Below are 14,099 nucleotides of genomic sequence, written 5' to 3'. Positions count from 1 at the left end.
TTATTGGAAATTAAAGAGTATGGTGTAGAATATGGTGTGCACATAAATGTAAGTGTTGAATTCTGCGGTTCACACGTTTTGTGGCTGCAGCGCGCCTGTTCTGTCCCTGTTAAAACTGTCACTAACAGACCCTGTTGTTCACAAGTGTCTTTTACTGCACAACAGTGGAACATTAAAGGTCTGAATGTCCACATTTGCAGGTTCCTCTGTTTAGGCTGCAACTCCGTTCCCATGACACCTTGGCGTCTTCTCCACAGGTCTTTGCTGCTGTCCCAGATCTGTTTAAATCTCTTTCTCTGGGCTGTTTTTTTTTAGCTTCGATGTTTCTTTGAATAAAATGTATACATTTATATATGTTAGTTTATCATCTGTCTTTTCTTTTAACATCTTCTTGAACTCGGCCTGACTGTTTGTAGTTGTCATGCCAACGGAGTTGTTGTTCGCAGTGTGCCGACAACAAAAACGTTCCGTGCGCATTCTATTTCGTGGTTCTTTTTGAATGGCTGACCTCGGGCCAGTTGAGAAAAAGATCCAGCACATTAGCAGCTACATCAAAAGGTGTATTCAGACATGAAAAACAGTTTGACTCGGAACAGGTGCGTTTAATTTGTTCTGGATAGAGTGCTGATCCTTGCGTTTGGTCCGTATTCAGCCTTTCCTCATACGAACCACAGCTTGTCAACAAAACCATGTGACTAACGATCTCTTCACTCAATGGTCATTACAAGGTCATTACCAGGCAAAGCAACTAGAGGCAGAAATTATGGAAGTCCTGCGCTTTGCAGTAATTTCACAGATTCAAATTTATATTTCGCTGATCACTTTTTACTTGCCTTTATGGTCCGGTATAGACATGCTGCAGGGCGCTTACTGACAAGAAAACGACCAAGAAAGTACGCTGCTAAGTGTTTATGACATATGAAATTTGTTGGGAAAACAATGAAAACCAATGCATTAATTCATCTTCTAAACCCCTTTCGGGGTCACGGGGCTGCCGGAGCCTATCCTGGCCACTTGTGGGTGAAGGCAGGTGGGGTAGGGGAAGAATTCGGTCTTTCACTCTTTTTTTTCTGTTTGATAACATGACAATCGTTTGCTTAACATTTGTCCGACTTGTACATCTGTTGCTTCATTTCTACTCTGTTCATGTCTGCTACGGTGGCTGTTTTGGCTCAGTTGTTCCGCTCCGGGATCAGATTGTATTCAAACTGAGGAATCTGAGTGAACTGAAGCTCAGTCCGATTGGAAACGAACCGAGACCACCTTGAAAGATGGGTCAGAGAGCGGTTCCTATAGTCCTGGACCAGGATCCGCTTGGGTGTATTCAGATTGAAAGTATGTTCTGGATTATCGGGGGAAACAAACTCTGGTTCACTTCAAGTGAACCAAATGTGTCCACTCTGAATATACCATGACTGAACACGCTCAACTTTCTACACACTTATGTATTGGCAGGTGATCGAATGGTCGTTCTGCATGTAAATTAAGTGACGCACTTGACGGCGAGTTTAATGATTGACTGACAGAAAAAATATATATATATGTTAATATATATATGTTAGATTCTTGCCTTTGTATAAAACATGGTTGATTTCCTCTGATTTAAGTCCTCTTTTCCTGTAAGTGCTCCTCACAGGAGTGGGTCATACTTATATCTACTTTGACAGGAGGTACAGTGTACTGTTGTGCATTTGACCTGGAGCTTAACATCCACAAAGTTGGTTTTGTCAAAGATAAGCATTTCCTTTGCTTCCCCATCCTGACTCATTATTGTCAGCACGTTTCGAGCGGATGGCTTGCTGTGTTTTTGTGGTTTAAGATGAGGAAAACACAAAGAGCAACCTTCACTTTTCAGGATCACGTGGCCTCCACTCCCATTTTTTCAATAATTCATCCAGACAAGTAGAATGATTATTCCATGAATATTCACTAAAATTCCCTCGCCGTGCTCCTTTTCTCTTTAAGTTTGTGCTTGTCAGTGTTTGCTAAAGAGTGAGCAAATATGTAGCTGTGTGTATGGAGCACCTTTATGCCCGAAACAAAGGAGGTGTCAGGGCAAATTAGCCCCCCCACATCTGAACGCCCAGAGAGCTTAGGGATGCACCACAGGTTCTGCTGAGTCGTACATGAGCTGCCGTGTCTGCCTCCACCTCCTCCACGCCCGCCCTCTCTCCACTCCTGAGTTGCTCTAACAAGGTTGTTGGAAGAGGATAAGGCGTGTTAAATGAATAATTTACACACAAGAGCGCGCCTTATTTATTTAGGATGCCTGGATGTGACTGAGCGGGCAGCCTGCGTCCCCGACTGCACCGGCACTGTCGGCTAAACGGACGCTCAATGGCTTTAATGGAGAACAGGGCGACAGGCATTTAGAGAGAAAGTGTGTGTGTGTGTGCACTTGTGAAACAGGCCATGCCGATCCCTGCGAGTGTGTTCGCCATGTCACGGCTGTTAGCTCAGCATCATTGCTCCGTGCACAGATCACAAAAACTTCAGTTTGAAAAAAAAAGGTACCAGAAATGGATTTAACAAATTTACACTTGTTCTCTGTGGATTTCTTTGGTAAATGCTTTCAACTCTTACTTTACAATTTGAACTAAAGTACTATATTACGTGTCACAACCAACACTTCAGTGGTATAAATGAAGGATCTAAAGTGATACATAACAAATATTTGAATGTTCTTGTTTATTTTTAAGATTATGAAGCCTTTAAATAGTGTTTGTCATCTAATATAGTTAAACACATATCAAAAATTGATTTTATATAATTAAATTACTATGTATTAAAATTGATGAATAATCACCTATCAATCTATAATATTGCTATGTTCACACCAGGCATGTGTAGCGCTTACATAGACTTTCATTGGAAGTGGTAGTTTTAGCGTCCATTGCTGAGGCCCTAATAAATGTAGCTTAAAGGTTTGAAGGACACAAGTTTAGTGGTTTTAACCATTTCTACAAAGTAGCTGAAAGTCTAGTGAACTGGACTTCACTTCTGTACTTTTAGTGGGACAGCACAGGAAATGCTCAACAGTGATCAACAAGACTGAGGCTCAAAGCGTACTTGTACATTGTTTATTACTTTTTACAACCAAAGAAATATCTCCACTTCTTTTACAAAATACTTTTTTGTTAATATTACAAGACGATTTTAATATTATATTTTTAAAACGTTCTTGTGTATAAATTAAATCACACCATATAAAATTAACCAACAATTTCAAACTATCCTAAAACAGGTTTGTCACAAAAATCAGTTTTTATTACATTTAAATAAAAGTAACAACCTGAATGTTTATATTTTTTTTCCTTTTTTTACGAAACTCCCTCTGTCATCATTACAGGTACTTGCAGAAATGTTGTCATTATTTTAAGGTCATAGAGCCACTGTCTGTTTTCAGAGCCTTTTGCAGCAGCAAATGTGACTTCCAGTAGGTCATTCCATTTTTTTTGAAAGACTTTTGATTCTTAAGGTTTTCCCCCTGAGAAAATCCCACACGTATGAAACTCTTATCTATCTACTTTTTGGAACCCACAACTTGTAGTCTTTGTGGCTCGCATTATTGTTGGTGTCAGTGCAACAGTTTATTCCATCCAGTTCACAGAGATGCACCCACGGTGCTTTAGAACATCAAACCCAATGGGGGAGTTTTAGCCGAATAGTTTTTCAAAATAATAATAATAATAATGCTGATTTGATCGCTTGCTGATTCTGTAGGTTTGAAACTGACAGACTGTCATCCTACCAGTAGATTCATTGAAATGTGAGATATAAAAGAAAATCAAGAAATTGCCTTTAAAGAATTGATATACATCTATTTGCATTTTATTGAGAGAAATAAGTACCGGTATTTGAACCCTCTTGCTGGAAAGATTTAATACTCTGTGGCAAAACCCTTATTACCAGCACTGAGTTCAGACCTTTCTTGTAGTTCAGGGGTGGGCAATTCCAGGCCTCGAGGGCCGGTGTGTCTGCATGATTTCCAGATAGTCTTGCCCTACTCATGGCTGATTACCTGGTTCAGGTGTGTCCAGCCAATTAGAACATGCCAGAGCAGGGTATGCTGGAAAACATGCAGGAATGCGGCCCTCAGTGCCCACCTCTGTTGTAGTTGATGATCAGGTTTCTTTTTTGGTCCACTCTTCTTTGTAAATGATTCCTAATCATTCAGATTTGGTATCTGCTGCTTGGCAATTCTGAGCTTTAGCTCTCTCTATTGGTTTTCTATAAGGTCCAGAGACTGGATGGACCACTCCATGATCTTGACCAGCCTCATCTTCAACCATTTCTTGGTTGCCTGGGTTTATGTTTGGGGTCAATAACCTGTTGGAAGACCCATCCATGACCTATTTGAAGTCTCCTGGCATAAGGAGGGAAGGAGGATTTGATGGTAGATGGCTCTGTCCATCCTCCCATCCACATTGTGAAGTAGCCCTGTGATTTGATGCCAAAGAACTCAGTTCTGACCACAGCACCTTCTCCCAATTTCTCTCTAAATCATGAAGGTGTTTATTGGCAGGCTTCAGGCCTGAAGTTTGCCAACGAACACCTGTGCTGTAGAGTTTCACCAATGCTTCTCTTGGTGACTGTGGTTCCAGCTGGTTTGAGATCATCAACTAAGTTCTGCCATGTTGTTTTAGGCTGATTTCTCTCTGTTCTTATCATCATGATGGAAACCCCATCAGGTCAGATCTGGTTTGGAGCCCAGACCTAAAGGTGGACGGATGGTCATGTTGTAATTCTTATAATTTGGCACCAACAGGTGTCACCTTAACTTCCAGCTTCTTGCTGATGGTTTTGTAGACCATTCCTGTCTTCAGCAGGTCTGCAATCCTCTCCCTTAAATCTACTGAAAGCTCTTTAGTCATTCCATGTTGGAGAGTTTGGAGTCTGATTCTGTGGAAAGCTTTTTTACAGGTGATTAATTCAAACAGGTCTATTCAATTCAGGTCACAGGTTGATTCGGAGAGTCTTAACTGCTCTGTGTGAACCAGAATTCTTAATGGGTACTATGGGATCAAATGTGAATTTTCCTGCATTAAATGCAAATAAATGTATATACGTTCTTTCTTGATTTTCTTTGTACAAAATCAGCAAGAGATCAAACACATATTTCCCCCACTGCTCATCTACAAACATGTATTTTTATTGACTTGAGTTTGTTTTTTTTGCTTTTAAATTAATTTAAATCTGAAGCCTTGTTGAACTGTAAATCAAACCTGTTATCTTGCTGCAAAGTGACTTTTACTTTCCACCTTTCAGATACCAACAAGAGTCGTGTTCTGTCTTCACAGGGGGAGTGTGGTGAGGGGGGCGCAGGACCCAAAACCTGGCACCGTCGTGAGTGAGGGGGACTGTGGGAGGAGCTGAAAAGTCTGATTCATCTAGTTGGTAAACTTCTTCTCTTTAAAGACCAGAAACTGGTCTGTTGATTCAAAAACTCATACTTTGTTCCCTCAAACAGCGCACTGTCCTTGACATACTGTATTCCCTAGATCAGTTGTCCCAAACCTTTTTAACGCTGCAGGCCGGTATGACATCATACAAAGTTTTCACGGACTGGCCTTTCAGATGTGGCGGGGGATTATTGTAGCAACGCTTCGATGAAGGAGGAACAGAGACGTAGCAAGACGAGCTCTGAGCTTTTAAGTTGGCGACGACACCCCAGCGATGTCATTGTACATCGCACAGGTCTCATCCTCCTCTCCCCTTCCCACACTCATGGTGCAAAAAAGGGGTACTGTCTATTAAATGTAGCTTTCCTTCTTTTGGCTGGGCCTTTTCCCCTTGGCAGAGAAACTGTTTTACCCGTTTTACCAGCTCCTGAGCTTTATTTTAGCGCTATCACTTGACCGAAAGGAGCGCCATGGCGTGCGCCAAGAGTGACATAGACGGATGTAACAGAGAATCGGGCAATTTTTCAAATAAAAACATATTTCAGATTCCAAAATAAATATAATGGAAGTAATGTAAGTTATTTATTCATCCCGTGGGGCCCGGTACCAAATGACCCACGGCCCGGGGGTTGGGGGACCGCCGCCCTAGATTACATCATAAACTCATCATAAACGCCTCCTAAACTCTCCCTCCCTCCTGACCTCCGTAACATAGGCTCTTTACAAACTTTCAAATCAAAACTCAAAACTCATCTATTTATTTCTACCTTCTCATCTTGATTCACTTTTAAATTTTGTCTATTTCTATTTATTGTTCTTTTAATGATTATTTTAACCTTTGTTTTGTACAGTGTCCTTGGGTTTCTTGAAAGGCGCTTTTGAATAAAATGGATTATTATTATTATTAAAAAAGAAAACCTTGAAAGCTTTACTTTGGGATCGGTTCATCTTCCTTTCTATCATCTTCCCTGTGGACAGAGCATCAGCAAAAGCAACACCCCATCTCACCTCCTATGTATACATATATGTGTGCTCGTCCCAGGAGAATAAAGTCCCAGAGCTCCTGCTGACCTCATTACAAAAATAACTCATCCATCCAGCTGTCATTTCCTGTGGTTCCCCCCACTTTTCCATCTTAAATATAAGCGATCTTCTTAACCTTTCACTTCCTAGTCTCTCCATCACCGTTTGTGTTGGACTTCGCTTGAGATGAAAAGCTTATGCAAGTGCTTGTAACAGGGAAGTTTCCTTTTCTCTTGCCATTACCAATCAGGCCTGTACCTAGGATGTCTTCTAATCATGAAACACCTCTATCATTGAAAGTTGTGTTTATGTGCCTTGTTAGCATTTTAAGGTTGAGGCTGCAGTCCATCTCCAGATGTCTGTGCGGATGCTTTCCTTTCCTTTGTGAGAAACACGCGCCTCTGTTAAGTTATCAGCAGAATCAAAGCTGACTTTGATCTGACTTTGACATTTTCTTATCATCACAAAGCAAATGTTAGGTTCCTTTTCTGTGCTATATATGAAACCAATGACTGTGTCACCACTGAGAATTATGCAAGTAAGTAAAGTTGGAGTACTGTTGCTAGGGCTGCAACGATCATAAAACTCACCCGGATCGTGTTTGGTTTTAAAGTCACAGTTCGGATCATTTTTTGGATCTGTAAAATGAATAACGTTTTTTTAAAGCATCAAACATAGATTTAATATTTGATACTTTATTTATCCCACAATGGGGAAATTCTTCTGCGCATTTTGACCCATCCCCTGGGGGGAGTGGTGAGCTGCAGACTAGCCGTGCTCGGGGAGAGTCGGGATCGATCCACCCGCCAACCCTTCGGTTGTTGGACGACCTGCTCTACCGCCTGAGCTAAACTGCTGCCTGGCAGATATATGAAGTACTTCAAAATATATACACACAGACACAAATGTATTATAACATCAACATATTTGCTCATTGAGGCTTATTTATAAAACAAAGCCTTTTTTACTTTTGTTATTTTTAACTTGTCCTGTCCAACAGCTGAGCAAACAGATGAGAGCTGAAGGCCTCTTATGTTGGACATATTTTACTGTTACAACATGGGGTTATGAATCTTCTGACACACAAGTTGTATATTTAAATAAACCCCTTTTGTAATTTGAAAACATTGAGATCTTTGAACTCAAGATATTCCTTTATATTAAAAAATTCCAATATAAACAAACGTGCTTTGAGACATTCCATTTTAAAAAAAATCAATTAAAAAAAGTAAGAGAATCAGGGATGTTAGAATTTACTACTTTTCTTTCCTTCCCTTCCCTGTGTTCCCTACTGCTATAAAGCTCCTCCCACTGTTTCCAGAGGAGCAGCGGTTTTCTCCTGCCACAGTGCGGGACAGCTGCTGCTCCTCACTGGGAGAGACTCTGGGTGATCCATGGTACAGGTGTGAGCCGAACTGTGGCTATTCATCCGTATGGCTCACGGATGCGCCCCTAAATGCTGTATTTAAAAGTGTTTATTCACAATTACTTACAAATGTTTCCAGTGTATTCAGACTGGACGTATTTGGTTCACCCCAAGTGAACTAGTTTTCTGTTCCCCCGATAATCTGGAACAAATTTTTAGTCTGTAGAACCTGGTCTGAGAGCTGGAACCACTCTCAGACCCATCTTTCGAAGTGGTCTCTCTTTGTTTCTAATTGGACTGATCTTTGGTTTCCTCTGAGATTTCTCAGTCACTCCATGCTCGGAGCACAACAACTGGATCAAAACGGCCAGTGTAGCTGGGCATTGCAGAATGTAAACAGAGTAGGAAGGTAGCAACCGTGACAATAAAACACAGCGACTCATTGAAATGTGGTCTGATAAATGAGAAATCATTAAAACAACTTTTAACGTGATACACATGCTCCTCAACTATCTGTATGTCATAAACATGTATCAGCATACCTTCATAGCCCTCATCTCCACAATAACCGCATTGTACCATGCCTTCTCTGTATCAAAGTAAAAAGTGTTGTACCTGATATTAAAACAGATGGTCAAAATTGTTAAGTGAACTATAAAGTTTGAATAAGTGAACTATCCCGACAAGGATTGCCAAGCACAGGACTTCCATTATTCTTTTTCTCTTTGCCCTACCCCGCCCTCATTATTCCTGGCCATCAAGTGAAGAAATATTCAGTTATGTGGCTTTATTAATAAAGACCAAACGAGAGGTTCAGGACTTGATCCGGACCAAATTAAGCAGACTTGGTCCAGACCAAAAGACCAGTTTGAATACACCCTTATAGTTGCTTGCATGCAAGGGTTCGTGTTGTCTCAGTTCGAATGGGTAGATAAGGCTAACTATTTTTAAACCCAGATTTTGGTTTGGTTTGCTTTAACATTGTAGGTTCTGAAGCAAAAAGTCCAAAATTCCTAAAAGAATTATTCAGGTCAAACACAGCTCATTAGACGTCTCTAGCCAGAAATATTGGCCCTCTTGCAAAATTAGTTAGAAAATATGTTCCAATTAAAACTGTTTTGATATAAGTGTTTGTTTTTGCTTGCACCGAAACAAAACAAAAAAAAAATAGAAGAAGAATCAAACTTGTCAAATTCAAACACAACTCAAAAATAAACTGAAAAAAATTATTGACACCTTGATAAATTTGTAAAAAATACTTGGTCTCAGCCATGTAATGATCTTGTAATATTTCAAAGGTTGCAATCAGGTCTGTAACCACCCAAAATGGAGAAATGGAGAATCAACCTTTGCAAAGAAGTGTAAGAGGTGTGAGGATCTCAAGTCCACAAGTCCATTTCCAGAGATTTTACTGTTCCTGTGTCCATTGTGAGCAATATCATCTAGAGGTTTACAGCCCATGACTTTGTAGCAAACGTCCCTGGATCTAGACAGAAAAGAAAAATTAAGGGAAAACAACTATAAAGGATTGTTTAAATGGTGGATAGAGAACCCTGACTAACTTACAAAGTGATCTGTAGACACGGAGTACAAAGCCACTAAAATACAAGACTGGGTTTTCAAAACCTTTGTGACAAAACCACAATTCTTTTGGGAGAACCTACAATGTACATATGAGATAAAAGTAGAAAATTTTGGTAAAGGACATGGCACTGTTTATAAAAAAAGAAACAAGACCGTCAAAAAAAAAAAAGAACACAGTCCCGATAGCCAAACAGGATGGAGGTTCAAAAATGGTTTTGGAGTTGTTTTGCTGCCTCTTGCACAAGTGGCCTTGACTTTTTGAACAACATCATGAATTGTGATCATTACCAAAAATATTTAGGGCACAACAAGATAGTGCCCTGCATCAAAAACGGAGTCTCCAGCAGAGGTCATGGGTCTTCAAATAGGTCTTATGGGAGGTGCCATTGCCTGATTAATATTGGGAAGAAATACACAAAGAAGACTGGGTTGTTGAACCTCTACCTCTTCATGACACAACGGCAACCCTGTTCAACATTCTCCAAGGGTTTGTCTTGTTTAGTTTACACCAGAAAAAGGGTAGGCTTTTACACTTGCCAGTTCAAGGTATCCAAGGCAACAAATCCTGGTGTGAATTAATCCTACCAATGGGAATGCAACTTAAATCTCTTCTTGCTTGAGTTTAACTTTTTATTTTTTGCAGTAGATGATGGAACAAAGAAAGGCCATCTTAAAAACGAGCTCTCTGGCTGTGACCTGCTTTTAGAAGCCTGGGTCTCACCTCAGCAGACGAGGAACTATGGGGATCGTCTACATTTTCTTTGATCTCTCTGTGTCTCTCCATGAGCAGCGTCATTAAGGAACTACTTGCATGGTTCCTTCTTCAGTATGGTACATTCCTCTCTGTTGGTGCCCTTCACTCCATGGCTGCCTGTTCAGCCTTCTGCAACACTGCTGTTTCTCTGTGCTTCAAAACCAACACAAGTTGGGAATGCAAGCCAAAATCACTCTTGTCTGTCCTTCACTGCTGAGTTGCTGGTGTGTATCTGTGTTGTGTTGCCCCTTGGGGTGGGTTACCTCCACCCCCACCCCCATCTCATCTCTTCTCCTCCCCACCTTGCTGTTTATCTGTCTCTTGGCTCGTCATGTCCCTGAACCTGCTCTAATTAGCATCCCACACAACTCTGTTTATTTACTCAGGTGCTGTCAGATCGGGAGGGAGGTGAGAATGAAAGCAAGTCAGGGAAAGCGTGCAAGAGAGAGGGCTGAGAACAGGAAGAGAGGGAGAAAAGATTCAGAAAATCAAAGAGCTATGAGACTGTCGCCCCGGATGAAAGGTGTAATGATGGTTAGAAAGACATGGTAAAGAAAGTCTAGAAAGTAAGAAATGGAGAAGTTTCCCACCTCTCCATGTCTCCCCTCCGCCGTTTCCAGTGTTTCGAAGATGTCGGGCGTCTAAATTTAGCAAGCTGAAAGCTTCCTTCTTTCCTTCCTTCCTTCTTTCTTTCCTTCTGGGGCCCTCATTAAAGTTCTTCCAATGCACTAAGTAATCATTAGGATAGGGGCTGGGAGTGGGGTTGTTTTCCAGGTATCCTCATTGGAGTCCGCCTCTGTGTGGGGCCTTCTCTTCATGTTGTCTGTATGGATGGATGTTACCCAGAGCTGTAAAGGTTAGAACTGTTGCTTGTAGGAGTAAATGTGTTGTTCTGCTTGATAAAGCAACATTTTTTCATACTACCTGTTATAACAAAGCTCTGGACATATTTTTGTTACTGCAATCCAAAAAAGTCTTTTTCCCCACTCTAACCTTAACAAATAAAAGGAACGCATTGATTCTACTTTGACTTTAAACACCTACTCTCTGTGGTGTCATATCTACGAGCTTATGCAGCATCACAGTGTGTATTTTCTTTCCAGACATAAATTAGTTTCTCTTTCCAGTCTTGATTTGGCAACAGTGAAATGCTTAAACAGCAAAACTTCTAAATCATGTACCTAACTTTATGGCCTATTTGTTTAGTTTCAAGACATTGCTAATGCATGTGTTCCCCAAAGTATCTTTAGATATCTAACGTGTCTTTCCTTTATGCATCATCATCATCAACTTTTTTTTTTTTTTTTCAATACTGTCAATCAGCACAAAAGTGATGAATGAATGAATGAATGTGGAGCCCTCTTTTGCTAGTGAGCTAAGTCTGTACAACAGCTGGTGGTTTTTAGATTTCACTACAGAACTGTGGCTTTGTAAATCAGTCAACTTTACAGTATGTCACTTCCAGGGATGTGGTGCATGTCTAATAAGTCAACTCAGAAGTAGTTTGCTTGTACTTGAACAGGTTTTAAAGGTCTTATCCCGTCCCTAGATTCACTTCCATTCACCGACTCTATCTGACATCTGTTAGCTTTTACTGCTCTCCTTTTTTTTTCTTTCTTCCTGTTGCTTCCCCTCCTCTCCTTCCACCCCTCTTTAGCGTGGTTTGACCTATTCTGAAGTCCAAATGTCACGGCAGAAAGAAAGGTCAGGTAAAGGTTTGCTGTTGAGCCAGGTCTGAATGGCTAACACAGTGCTGGCTGCCTGAGGGTGCAGTGGCGGTGAACAGGGGGCATTACCTCGACACCTTGAACAATCACCTCTCCATGCATACATGTGGATGCTCTGCTGTCACGCCTTCTGCACTAACACAGCACATGACTCTGGTCGCTGCATGTCAGTCATCTGAGCATTAGCCAAGTGGATGAATCCAGATGATTGATGGTGTTACAGCTTCCTCTGGATGACCAGGGCAGAGGTCAGTGGTTGTCAGGTATTTATGTTGCCCTGTCTCTTCTTTATATTCACAGGGCAACCTTTATGCAGTGGCCATTACCAAGTTTTCCGTTCTTTATGCCCTAAGAGTGATGAGGGCTTTTCTTTTCATTATCTAAACTGGTGTCATGTGGGCGATTTTTGTTTGGGGAATCACAGGTCAGCTGTGGGATTTCTTTAGCGATTAATCAGCATCCATATTTGGGATGGGGTAGCCAGATCCTAATTAGAATGGATTTCTCCTTGCATTGATTTGCACAGGTGACAGCAGACAACACTGGGCTCTGTTTATCTTTGTGCACCTGGAAAAATGTAAATAGCATATGCTTCTCTTCTATACTCAATTGCAACGCCTTTGTACTCCCGTTGTCTGGTAAAATAGTGAAACGCTGCAGTTGGAAGCTTCCGAACTGCGTTTGAGTGTGTCTTCTTCTCCTTGGCTCTCTCCTACAGCAGGGCTCAGGGATGATACAAGGACGTCTGTAAACACCTATTTCATTTTCTTCATGAGCAGTTTTGCTGCAGACTCCTGCTCCCTGCAGACTGTAAGCTACATTTCTGTGTATAGATGAGCAATTAGCCGAGAGAAGTTAGCAGTTTTAGACAGAAAATGGGTCAATTCATCAATCAAAAGAAGATATGGACTGAGATTGTCAGCAAAACTGGCAGAATACTGTTTTGTTTAAAGTCTGTTGCAGTAGATGCATTGTACTTTAAACCCTAATTTATGGGTCCCACATGCTGTGTATATGTGTTTGTATATGTTAGACAACAAGGAAGGAGACTAGTGAAAGATGGCCGCTGGACATGGCTTCCCACAGTTGGCTGGCCCCGACCCCCCCATGATCTGCTCTCTTATCTAGCACAGATCCTGGCCTTTCATCTAAGCTAAAACCTGGGGGAGCTGGGCCTCTTCTGGGTTTTTAGCTCTACCTCGCTCACTTCATTCCACATCCCCCCCTTCATCTCCAGGCTCTATCTGTGAATCCCAGATGAGTGCAGCTCTCACCTACAAGGAAGATAACAAACCCCACATCACTCTGCTCTGTGCTCGGCTTCCCTTAAAACACCTCTGATCAGATTCTTTAGAAAACTCACCAGAAAAGAAGCTTCCTTCTCTTGTCCACTACTTTTTCCTGCAGACATCTGTTTTTATAGCACTTTGGCGCACAGACTTTGACTTTTTTGTCTTAAAACTTCACAAATAGACAGGTTTAATAGCCTTGAACCTATTCATAAATATGTTTTCTTAAGATACAAAGCACCACCTATTTTCAATCTTTACCTCCTAGGGTTGGGCCCATTTTATGTTTGACTTACATGCATCACTATTTCTTCATACAACACAAACCCAGCTGCCCAAAGGCTCATAACTGCAAGAACCTGAATTATGTCAGGGAAAGTTTTCTGCATCTGTCTACAGATATCTTGACTCAACCCTTATAAGAAAACGGCCCTTACCTTTCTCAACTTCCCCAGACAGCATGTTCAGCTCCTTCCATTGATATTCAATAGGATCTGGATCACAGGCCTATAGAGGAACACCCTACTAACTTGCACATAGGTTTTGTGTTTTTGGTGAGTCTGTTTTGGATAATTGAACTCTTGGAAGACCCGTGACCTGCAACCGCGACCAAGCCTCTTGACACTAAGCACCAGATTTTGCTCCAGAATGCCTGGAATGTCTTGAGATTTCACCATGCCCTGCAAATAGTCGAGAAACCCTGTGTCAGATGCAGACAAGCAGGCCCTTAACATAACCAAGCCTCCTCTATGTTTCTGTTTGGGGTATGCTACATGCTTTTTTCTCTGTAAACACAGAGCCGATGTCCTGGTAAACAAATTCTGTGGTCCATGTCTAGTATGGTACACGCTATGTTGGCAAATAGTACTGTGCTGACTCTTCGTCCTTTAAACAGGTAGATAGACTAAATGCAATTGAAAGACGTCTGTAGTGATATTTGGAGGAAATACTGTA

At 41.3% G+C, this 14,099-nt stretch overlaps 1 protein-coding gene across 3 annotated transcripts in view; it reads left to right on the top strand.

Moving 5' to 3' along the window:
• znf438 (zinc finger protein 438) overlaps nucleotides 1–14,099 on the top strand; it is a 61,264-nt gene that overhangs the window by 35,689 nt on the left and 11,476 nt on the right. Inside the window, exon 2 of one of the 3 annotated variants that reach the window (XM_011488708.4) lies at nucleotides 5,301–5,397. The exons of 1 other annotated variant lie outside the window; for it this stretch is intronic. The gene's annotated coding sequence lies outside the window, so the exon portion shown is untranslated. The remainder of the gene's footprint in view (nucleotides 1–5,300; nucleotides 5,398–14,099) is intronic. One more of the 3 variants, XM_011488709.4, reaches the window with a different exon arrangement.

Source organism: Oryzias latipes, chromosome 20 (assembly GCF_053564925.1).
Source record: "Oryzias latipes strain Hd-rR chromosome 20, Olatipes_Hd-rR_3.1".
Taxonomy (NCBI): Eukaryota; Metazoa; Chordata; class Actinopteri; order Beloniformes; family Adrianichthyidae; genus Oryzias; species Oryzias latipes.
Note: the sequence above shows the minus strand (reverse complement) of the source record. Positions and strands in the feature narration are given on the sequence as shown.